The sequence below is a fragment of the Stenella coeruleoalba genome, assembly GCF_951394435.1.
Source record: "Stenella coeruleoalba genome assembly, chromosome: 15".
NCBI lineage: Eukaryota > Metazoa > Chordata > Mammalia > Artiodactyla > Delphinidae > Stenella > Stenella coeruleoalba.
The window spans coordinates 70,356,781-70,368,874 of NC_137161.1; the positions used below are offsets into that span (position 1 = coordinate 70,356,781).

Genomic DNA, 12,094 nt, shown 5'->3' on the forward strand with positions numbered 1-12,094 from the left:
ACATTCTTTCTCCCCCTCCCCCCATAATTTGTTTTGTAGAGTAGCTCAGTGTTCAAGGCCCTCTGCAGGCTGCCCACTATCAAAGCAAGGCCATTTATTCATTGAACAAACATGTATCTGGCATCAACAGTGTGTTAGGCACTGAGCTAGTTCTTAGAGATTCAGGTGTGAACAAGATTCTGACCCTGTGGAGTTCCATTCTAGTACAGGGGATGGATGATAGCACATAAGAACATAATAAATAAGACAATGTCACAAAGCAGTAAATTCCACCAAGATGATGAGATCAAAATAGGGGTGGCCATTTCAGAATGGGCATTCCTGCTATACCTCTAGATAGAGAATTAATTTGCCTTGACCAAAGTTTGAAGCCCTGAATGATTTAGACAAGAGCCCATTTGACACTCACTCATTCATTCATTTATTCATTCATTCCACAAATATCTAATGAGACCAAAGATTTGCCAGGCTTTTTACTAAGCAGTAAAGAAACAGGAATGAAAACACATGATTCCTACCTTTAGTGGACTTCCCAGTCTAGTGATAAATGAAGACATATTAATAGACAAGTAAAGTCTGAAAGAATCTTTTTTAAGCAAAGTTTTAAGGAAGGAGTTTATTTCATTTTATAATAAGCAAACTTGCCTGTGGGTTATTATTCTTGGAGAAATTCAATTAACCTTAGCTTTCTCAACTTCTTGACTCTTAAGGTCCAGCTGGTTCAACTAATAGTAGTTCCATCTAGTGACTACAAGGCAAAACTGCAGACACCAGATCCCCTGAGAGATGAGCCCATCTCATCTAGAGGTGCTATCATAAAATGTTAATGCCTGAGTTTATGCTTGTATAAGGATCACTACGGTTTAAAGTTGTGTTTCCTTAAGTGGTCCTGGCTAATGAAAAATGTACAAAAAGCGATGGATTAATAAAAAACGTTTTATCCTAAGTGATGTTTCCTCTCTTGTATAATACCCATGAAAACATCAAACGCTCATAAAAGTTTACTTTTATAAGATGATTTAATCACGATAGCAACACTGTGATGTATCTATTATCATCCCATTTTGTAAATAAGGAAGCTGTGGGCACAGGGATATTAATAACTTGCCTGAGTCCCTAGCTAATAAATGGTAGGAACAGAATTTTAACCCATTCATGTTGGCTTCTCAAGTTCATAGTCTTAACTATCATGATGCAGATAAAAGAATTTTGCAGTTGTCAGAATTTGAAAAGATTTTTTCCATCATAACACTGACAATACACTCAAAAAACCTTTCCCTAAAACTGTCAATACCATATTCACATTGCCAATGAAAAGCTATTTAAGCAACTCCACATCATCTGTCATCTTTAAATTAATGTCATCAATTTGAATATATGCTGAGTGAATCTTGAAAGATAAGAAGGAAATATCCAGGCTCCATGCATGAGGAGCTATACGGACAAAGGCAATGATGCAAAAGGAATGATGGAAGAAGGCGTGGGGTTCAGGTGGAGAAGCAAAGGATGATGAGGGAGTTTTTCCTCCTGACTATAATTTTCTTTGCAAAACAGAAGAATGGTTAGTTTGCTGAGGGAGGGGAAAATGGTGGCGGTGAGCTCGTTAAGAGGAAAGGCTTGAACTTGTGTTGAGTGTGGTCCTGCAGGAGGAAGCGTTCACCAGCTGAGACTGGAAGCCAGAAATTTGTACATGCGCTCCACGAGAAGATAAATTCCATGAGGGCAGAGCCATTCTCTGTGTTGGTCACTGCCGTATCACCAGGGTTAAGTTTGGTATACTTGGTAAATACTGATATGAACAAATGTGCTGAGGCACCAGTCTGACATTTTATTTCCTCGACAGCAATTGAGAGGCCAGGGATAAAAGCCTTGAGGCGACTCAGTAAAGCTGGAGTTCAGGGTTCAAGGATATGAAAGATGTGTCCTGATCACAGAGCATCAGATAGACCACCTGAAAGACCATGGGTTTTATCTTGAGGGCAAAAGGCAGAGAGACAGGAAAGATCTGTGTTCCCAAAAGTCCACTCTGGGCTTTGAGGGGATTATCCAAGGGAAGAGAGAGGCTATTCTCATCATCCAGGTGAGCAATGAGGAGTGAGGTAATCCTGGAAGACTGATGAAAACGGAGGGTCAGTTTCAAGAGGGCAAATTCCAAATCGTTATCAAGGACAGCTTTACAGTCGTAAGAACTGCCCAAACACGGCTGCTTTGAGGGGCAACGAGGGCCTACATGTACCTTGGGGGGATGCTGGGCTGAGAGAGCTGAGAGCACACCGTGAATCTGTGAAAGCCAAGTTGCCAGCTTCACTGCCTGCCTCTTTGGGAGGCCTTGTGGCCTCAGCCGGATGGGAACCGTATCCCCTCCTCCCGCTTACCAAATTGCTGTGCTGTATTTAAAAGTCAAAGAGGAAAACAAACCCCAGCCCAAGGAGGGAGCGATTTTGGCATTAAATAAAGGGAATGTTTTTATCCTGCAATGAAACCACTGCGATCTTGGAACACAATTTGCATAAACAGACAGTTTGGCTATAAACAACCTCACCAGTAACTGGTATTTACATATAGAACAACTCAGTCAAAACCCAATTAAAGGCTCTGATGGATTGGGGATTGTCAAAACATTTAAAACACTTCACAGCAGCCAGGACATTTATACGCCTCAGTTGGACCAGGAGCTCCTGATTTCTCCTCCCATCTGCTCTTTCTCCTACCCCCAGTCGCCTACCAGACTGGTGACTCCCAACCCAGCCCCCAACCTGGCAGCCTGGCCTCCGACAGGAGGGAGAGGTCTCTAAGTGGAAGACTCAGAGGAGAACAGAACAGGATCCACCTGGGGTCCCTGACCTGCCTATGGAAAGCTGAAACCAGAGTCCCATGTAGCGTTTGCACATATGATGCTGTCGAAAGGGTCTGCTCAGATGAGGCAGGATTTCAGGATGATCCAGACAATACGGCACCTGATGTTGGGCAATCAGTACCCAACCTGTGGTTCTAGGTTCCAAAGTTCTAAGCAAATGGTTGAGGAGCAAGATGGAAATTAGCCCCCCACCACCACCGACCCATGGGGAAAAGAACTTGCTCATCAGGGACTGAGGCCAGCCATAGAAACGGAGTAGACATGCTGGGAAAATTGCAGACAGCTTTAATGGGAGGGGGAACCATGGAGCGAGAGGTTCCCCTGGGGCTTGACGGAGCCCACCAGGCTTAAGGCAGAATGATGACTTGGGCTAAGCCTCCAAAGTGTTCCTGTTCTCGGCACAACTGTATAGCTTACAGGGCCACCCCATGTTTCTATAAATGCAGTGTGATTAGAACACAGCCAGCTCATTCATTTATGTGTCTTCTGTGGCTGCTTTCACGCTGCAAGAGCAGAGCTGAGTAATCGCATCAGAGACTTTAGGTCCAGCAACGTCTAAAGTATTTACTATCCGGCCCTTGAAAAAAATATTTACTGACCCCTGGCCTAGATGGTCTGAGGTCTTATCTGGATGTCGCTGGTCATGTGTTTTGTTCTGAATCCAAAGAGAATTCCAAGGCAGAAGGAATCTGGCCTTCGATCTCTTCTCTTCCAGCTCTCCATGCAGGTAAGGATAATAGAGTCTTTGATTTCCTTTCCTCGACTTGAGTTGGGGTCCACTGAAACTGCCCCTATCTTCACAGCCTTCTTGCAGGAGGGAGCCCTCTCTGGCTAGTCTTCTCAGCCTCCTTCAGTTAGATGTTCTATCTCTTCCTTCCAGGAGCCCATAGATACGAATGGGGGAAAGGGGAACCACACCTTTCAGAATGGTCTCTGGGACACTCAGAGATAGAAGGAAGCTATAAAGTAGTGAGACTGGCAGTGTACAAGCAGAGAGGTCTGCTGTGAAAGGCCCTTTGGGCCTCAAATCTTGCATTTAGCGGCTTCTCAAACACTAACTCAAGTCCATGCGGTTACTGCCCTTGTTGAGTTCAGTGGCCCCCTCTGTGACCTCCCTGCCCCAAGCTTGGCAGCCTCTAATCCACCCTCCAAGAGCAGCAAGGGCCAGCTTTGCAAATTCAGATTTATCCTTGTTACTTCCAGGATTAAACTCCTTCAAAGGCTACACATCACACCCAGGATAATATCCAGACTCCATCTTAGTGTTTACTCGTCCTTTGGCCCTGCCGAATTCTCCAAGCTCATCTCCTACACAACCCACCTCCCATGCTCCAACCAGCTCCAACAACTACTTATTCTCCAACCATGTGTGTCTCTCTACCTTTCCTCAGGCTGTTCCCTCTTTCAGGTATGCACGTTCCCTCACCTTGCGCATATGACGAACTCCTATGTATTCTTCAAAACCCAGCTCAGATGCCCCTCCTCCTGTTTAAAAGCTTTTCAAGATTTCATTTCAGATTAGTTTCTATTACTCAGTTCCTATGATGTACATCTTGATCACAGCCCTATTTAGAACTTATGACATTGTACTAGAGTAAGGTATTTGCAGGAATACATCCCCTAGCAGATGGAGTTCCTTGAGGGAAGAGACAGTGACTAACTCATCTTCACAAGCTTAGTCCAAGGTCTTGCACGTAGCAGATGTTCAATATATGTTCCATAAATAATTGAATGAATAAATAAATGAATGGGCTTTAACAAAGTCAAGATTCTAGGAGGTCAATCCACCTGATCAAACCAGGCCTTCTACCCACTTGAGGATTTCACAGCCATACTTTGTCTTTTTCCGTTAAGGCCAGATTTAGGACAATCTCTCATTCCAGATCTTTTTCCTTCTTTCTGTCAACTTCCTACTACTTTTCTGAATCCTGAGGCAGAACCCCTTAGTGGAAAGATGGGATCTATAGAGTCCAACGGAACTGACTCTAGACCCAGGTCTGCCCCTGGTCCCGTGTGTGGTTTTGAATAATGATCTGCATCTCCCAAGTGGTAAAATGCAGATAGTCAATCAACCAAGCACAGCTGCAGCGGGACCTAGCGGGTTAACATACATTCAAACACCAGGCTCCAGGCTCATAGTCACTACCTCAGAGATATATACTCCCTTCATCAAGATTCCTGAAGACCATAAATCCTAGTAACCTATCTGCTGCTTGAATTTGATACCTGGGACAGGTAGGCATTTGGCCTCTCTGTGATACCCAGCGATGGGGAGTCGTAATAAAAGTAGTAACAGTATCAGTAGCATGTTCACAGATCTTATCATTACAAAGCATGGCTGTAATTTCTGATTCTCACCAAAAAAAAAAAAAAAAAGAACCATAAATCAATGTCCCCAAGTAAAGATGTGGCTCTGAGGCCCAGGGAGGTTGAAGACTTGGTCACTCAGAGATGAGCTGCTGAGCCAGAATTTGGTCCCAGGTGCCCTGCCTTGAGCCCTGGTTTCCAGGTGACTTCTGTGATCAGCGTGAGGTTCTTTGTTGTGTCTTTTTCTCCATGTTTCCCCCTCAACATACACAGTGGGGACAGTGCAGACTTTCAGATCTGAAGGCTCCCACAAATCATCATTTTCACCATTCCCTCCATTCCCACTGCTCTAGCTGAAGGACTGTATTGATCAAGGCTCTTGGTTAAGTGATAGAAAATACTACTCAAAATGATATAAGGGTACATGTGTCTTTTTGAATTATGGTTTTCTCAGGGTATATGCCCAGTAGTGGGATTGCTGGGTCATATGGTAGTTCTATTTTTAGTTTTTTAAGGAACCTCCATACTGTTCTCCATAGTGATATGGAGAATTTACATTCCCACCAACAGTGCAAGAGGGTTCCCTTTTCTCCACACTCTCTCCAGCATTTATTGTTTGTAGATTTTCTGATGATGGCCATTCTGACATAATTCAAAAAGACACATGCACCCCAATGTTCACTGCAGCACTATTTTACAATAGCCAGGACATGGAAACAACCTAAATGCCCATCGACAGATGAATGGATAAAGATGTGGTACATACATATAATGGAATATTACTCAGCCATAAAAATAAATGAAATTGGGTCATTTGTAGAGATGTGGATGGACCTAGAGTCTGTCATACAGAGTGAAGTAAGTCAGAAAGAGAAAAACAAATACCGTATGTTAATGCATATATGTGGAATCTAGAAAAATGGTACAAATGAACCTATTTGCTGGGCAGGAATACAAAGGCAGATGTAGAGAATGGACATGTGGACACGGGGGGGAAGGGAAGGGTGAGATGAACTGGGAGATTAGACTTGACATAGATACATTACCATGTGTAAAATAGATAGCTAGTGGGAACCTGCTATAGCACAGGGAGCTCAACTCAGTGTTCTGTGATGGCCTAGTTGGGTGGGATGGGGGCTGGGGAGGTCCAAGAGGGAGAGGATGTGTGTATGCGTATGGCTGATTCACTTCGCTGTGCAGCAGAAACTAATACAACATTGTAAAGCAATTATACTCCAATAAAAAAATGATATAAGGAAATAATAACAGTAATAATAATGATGATAATATAAGCTCTTTCTGTTTCATGTAACTGAAAGGTACAGATGTGGGCTCTTGAGGAATGGTTAGGTCCAGGCCTAGATGTCATTAGATCTCCATCTCTTCTTAATTCTCTTTTCCTCTTCACTGGCTTCAGTTTAGGCACCCCTCCCCTGTGGAAGCCCCCAACAGCCCCAGTCTTACACATATTACAACCTCACTGTTTCAAGCCCCATCAGAGAAAGGGCTTCTCTCCCACAATCTTCCTAAGCAAAGCTCCAGAACTTAGTGGCATTGCGCTGGTCTAGGTCAGGGGGCCATTCCACACATGAAAAGTGACTCTGGTCAGGGGACTAATCTGTACCCATCAGCCAAACCTGGTCGTATGCCCACTTCTAGAGCTGGAGGATTCATCAATCTTACCCCAATTTCATGAACTGAAAATGGAGGATGGGTGATTTCCCCAAAAGAAAACCTGGCTTCGGTTACCCAAAGTGTGTGTAGAGTGGATGCCAGTCTAGCAAAAACAATAGATGTCCTCATCTGTGACTTTTTGAGGCTTCGGTTTCTGCCTGTGAAAACTATGGTATAAAAGTATCTACCTCTTTTTGCTGTATCAACCAGAAACAGAAATAAAAAGGATTGTACAACTCCTATTATGCTACTATAGCCCTGTGGTTTTTACCCCCTTCAAACACTCTGCCCTCTGAATCCATTCCACTGCCTCTGTTCTGGTTCAGGACATTACTGCTCACCTACACTGTTACAACCCCTTTGGTGCTCTACAGCCAGATTAATCGTCCACTTCAGCAGAGTTCAAGGAGCTAGAGAGCTCAGTGGTATTTAACTTGGCTTGTACTCCACCTCATGAATTTAAAGCCCATCTGATGGTGAAATAAATGAGTTAAACTGTTAAAAAAAATAAAAAAAGAAGAAGATCTAAATAACTGGAGTGATAGCCCATATTCATGAATTGGAAGACTCAAAATTGATAACAAGTCTTCCCAAATTAGATTCTCCCCTTAGATTTACTGAAATCCCAATCATAATCCCAACAGATTTTTTTAAAAGAAATTGACATGCTAATTTTATATGAAAATGCAAAGAACTTAGAATATCCAAAGCAACCCTTTAAAAAAGAACAAAGTTGGAGGGCTTATGGTACTTGTCTCCAAGACTTATTATAAAAGCTACATTAATCCAAACTGTATGAACTGACGTAAGGATCCACCAATAGATCGGTGGGACAGAATAGAGAGTCTGGAAATAGACTCATATATCTATAAACATTTGATTTTCACCAAAGGCACCAAGTCATTGTAATGGAGAAAAGGAAAGTCTTTCCAGCAAAAGGCGCTGGAAGAACTGGATACTAACATGGAAAACTGAATTTAGGCCCTTGCCTTACACATATACAAAAATTAATTTGATATGGATCATAAATTCTAGAAGCTTCTAGAAGAAACTGGGAAAATATCTTTGTGACTTGGAGGTAGCCAGGATTTCCTAGACAGAATTAAGGAAGACAATAACCATAAAAGAAAACATGGTTAAATCAGACTTCATAAAAATTAAAAACTGCTCATCAAAAAGCACTATTGAGAAAGCGAATAGGCAAGCCACAGATTGAGGAAAAGATCTTCAAAACATATATCTGACAAAGGACTAGTGTCCAGAATATATACATCATTCCTGCAACTCAATAATAAAAAGACAGACAATTCAATAAAAATGGGCAAAGATTTGCACAGACATTTAACGAAGGAAGATTAATGAATGGCCAATAATCATATGAAAAAAGATGCTCAACCTCATTAGTCATTCGGGAAATGAAATTAGAACTACTGCACACCCATGTGAATGGCTAAAATTAAAATGACTGACATGACTGACGGCACCACTGTTGATGAGGATGTGCAACTGGGATTCTCAGATGTTGCTGATGGGCATGAAAAAAGGTACAATTACTTTGGAAAGTTCTGGCAGTTTTTCATAAAACTAAACACGCATCTAACCCATGACTCAGTAATTTCATCCCTGGATGTTTACCCAAATGAAATGAAAGCATATGTGCACAAGAACTATTGTATAGAATGTTTAGGTAAGCTTTGTTAATAATTTCCCCAAACTGAAAACAGTCTAGGTGCCCATCAGCAGGAGAATGAGTAATCAAAACCTGAGATATTGGTTCAATGAACTACAACTCAGCCAGCAAAAGGAATAATTTACTGACTCACACAGCATGGATGAGGCTTTAAAACACGCTACGTGAAAGAAGCGTTATGCAAGAAAGTATGTACTGCAGGCTTATGCTTCCACATGTAAAATCCTAGAACTGGCAAACAATTCTATGGTAAAAAAAATAAAAAATCAGAAAGTGCTTACCTTTTGCAGGGAATGGGGATGGTGCAGAGATTGACTGGAAGAGATATGAGGGGACTTTCTGGAGTGATGGTTTGGGTTATACAGACATGTGCATTTGTCAAAACACATCAAATGGTATATTTAAGATAAGTGCATTAACTATACGTAAATAACACCCCCAAAAAAGAACTGTAAACAAATAGTAAACTCTAGTTAATGGTATGTATACTAAAGTAATTAAAGGTGAATTACATTGATGTCTGTAATAGACTTTGAAATGCATCAAAAATAAGATTAATGGATGGATAGATGATAGATATATGACAAAGTAAGTATTCTAAAATGTTGATTGTAGAATATAGGTGATAATTATATAGTATTCATTGAAAATTATTTTTTGGACTTCCCTGGTGGCACAGTGGTTCAGAATCCGCCTGCCAACGCAGGGGACACGGGTTCGAGTCCTGGTCCGGGAAGATCCCACATGCCGCGGAGCGGCTGGGCCCGTGTGCCACAACTACTGAGCTTGCGCTCTAGAGCCCACGAGCTACAACTACTGAGCCTGCGTGCCACAACTACTGAGCCCGTGTGCCACAACTACTGAAGCCCACGCACCTAGAGCCTGTGCTCGGCAACAAGAGAAGCCACTGCAATGAAAACACGTGCACCACAACAAAGAGTAGCCCCTGCTCACCGCAACTAGGGAAAGCCTGCATGCAGCAACAAGGACCCAACGCAGCCTATATATATATATATATATATATACACATATATATATCTTTTTTCTTTTCAGTCTGTTTGAAAATTTTCATTAAAAACTGTTGGAAAATTAAATAAATAAATAAAATAAATAAAGGCCATCTGAGCTGGAGCATTCATCTGCTCCTTCTTGACTCCCCATACTGAGGACATTTCCACACCCTCCTTGCCAATACCCAGCCACTTGAGCTGCTTACACGTATTTCTTTCTCAGGAAAGCTCAGAGGAAAAAAATATCTATCAAACCCCAGAATTTGGAACCTTTCTTCTATTATCTCATAAAACATCATGTTCATATCATAATTTCAATCTAGAGAGAGGATTTGCCGTGTGAGCTATGAGATGCATACAAATTGCCCTTCTCAACCTCTGGCTACAATAAGCAAACTTCAGAAGCTGACAGTTTACCTGATACATACCTAATAAAGCTTAAATAATTATTGAAAGCAGACAAATGAAAGAGTAGAACAGCAACAGGTGTTGTGCTGATAAATCATAGGGAAGAAGGCAGAGCCCCAGCAGCTCAGGGTGAAGCAGATTCCCAGAAGCAGAAGAGAGAATCAGAAGCAGAGACCCAGGACTAGAAAGAGTCGGCAGTGCGTAAGTGGCTGGGGAGCCACTGATGTACAAGATGGGCTTCTTTGGGGGGACCAATAAGGACCCAATGTGTGACCTTTCTCAACTCTTCTGGAAGAAAGAGAATCCAGGAAGATTAGTGCACCTCATTGTCTGTCTCTGTCTACCCAGCTGTGGAGGCGGGTCAGGACTCCAGATATCACACCTCATTTATGAGCTCACCCAGCCCCAATTCCAATCTTGAGGCTGGAAGAATTCAAATCCTTCTAGGATGCCATCACCTGAACTTGACCTAGAGTCACCATCCCTGATGGACTTCAGGAAGGTATCCCAAACTCTTCATTCCTTCAGTTGTTCAACAAACTTTAAGTGCCAACTACATGCCATAAATAATGCTCAACAAACTTTCAGTCTAACCAAGGACGGTTGTGGGAGCGGATCATTAAACAAACAATGATACATGATGAAAATAGAAGCTTTGGGGGTTAGTAGAAGTTTAATCTGGTCTGGGGCAAGTGTGGGGAGCAGAAGGCTTTGTAAAGGAAATAGCACTTAAACTGAAATCTGAAAGATAAATAGGAGTTGGAGGAAGGGTGTTTCAAGCAACAACGATAGCAAGTACAAAGGCCCTGGGGTGTACAAGTTTTGTGGAGAGAAATCCTGAGACCTGAGCTCCCACGTTGATGCTAATATGTGATTATTCCCATCCCCTGAGCACCCTCCCCACAGGAAGAGGTTCTGACTCCCATGTTTCTGAGTCCGTTACTGGTAAGTTGCCATTAACTGAGGTAGGTTTTGGATGCCCATTTTAGAGATCAGGATGCTGAGTCTCAGAATTGATATGGGATGGCTGTCACCTATGTGGTCATAGATTGTGTTTCTATTTTGGAATCTATCCTCCAAACACTCAGACCTGCCTTTTCCCTTTCCTCACTCTTCAGCTCCAGCCTAGCCAACCTCCCTAATTATTCAGAATACTTCTGGGAGAGGATGCTTCCCTGTCCTGCCAGATTCCCAGCAGGGACCAGAGTTCTCCTGGATTCCCAGCTAAGTGGGTTCTCAGTGACAGGATGCTTCTCTAGTGCATCCCTGGATGTCCAACCATCACTACACAAATGCACACACACGCCACCACTGCCACCACTACCACCACACACAGACTATTTGCCTAGACTTCACAGGCCCTCCACGTATGCTGGGCCTTCCCCTCCCTCCTGACCCCCGATGTCAACCTCTGCAGGTGCCTCTACATCCACAGCTTTATCTGCTGAGGTGACAAGAAGGCAAAACCGGATGTGAGCACTCATTCTGTTGGGATGACCCTTCCAAAGACAAACTTCACAACATTTATGATACATTAATTAAAGGGCATACTATTAATTTTTAATGATTCTGATGCACATCTATATACACTGACATGGAAAGAAATGCATGGTATGTTAAAAACTTTTTAAAAATCAGTTTGCAAAGAATGTTTAGTCAAATTTTTGGTTTTTAAAAAAGAGCATGTTTACCTTTGGGGGTAACAAGTGGAACAGGGAAAAAGGAGGATTCCTTGAGTGTAAGAATGTTCTGTTTCTTGATATGCTTGCCAGTAACAAGGGTATATTCACCTTATGAAAATTGATCAAGCTGTCCATTCATGATATGTGAACTTTTCTTCATGTATATTATACTTCAGTAAAAATATTTTATGCAGATGTGTATGTTTAAAGAAAAAGATTTAGGGTAGTTTCCTCTGGATGGTGTAATAATAGTGAGTGAAACTTTATCTTTGTGCAAGTCTTCATTGTCTGTTTTCACAATAAGCATGTATTAATGTTGAAGTCGGTAAAAAACAAAAAAAAGAAAACTATTTCCATTGGGAGTGGGAAAGTGAAGAATGGATGAGATCAAAGAAGTAAAATCTCAGTAGATAGTAGGTCTAATTAGTTTGCATAGAACCTGAAGACATACACTAGACATGCCTAC

The 12,094-nt window shown here is 42.1% G+C and overlaps 1 long non-coding RNA gene across 1 annotated transcript in view; it reads right to left on the reverse strand.

The window, feature by feature from the left end:
* LOC307198305 overlaps positions 1 to 12,094 on the reverse strand; it is a 58,819-nt gene that overhangs the window by 13,188 nt on the left and 33,537 nt on the right. The gene's annotated exons all lie outside the window — the stretch shown is intronic.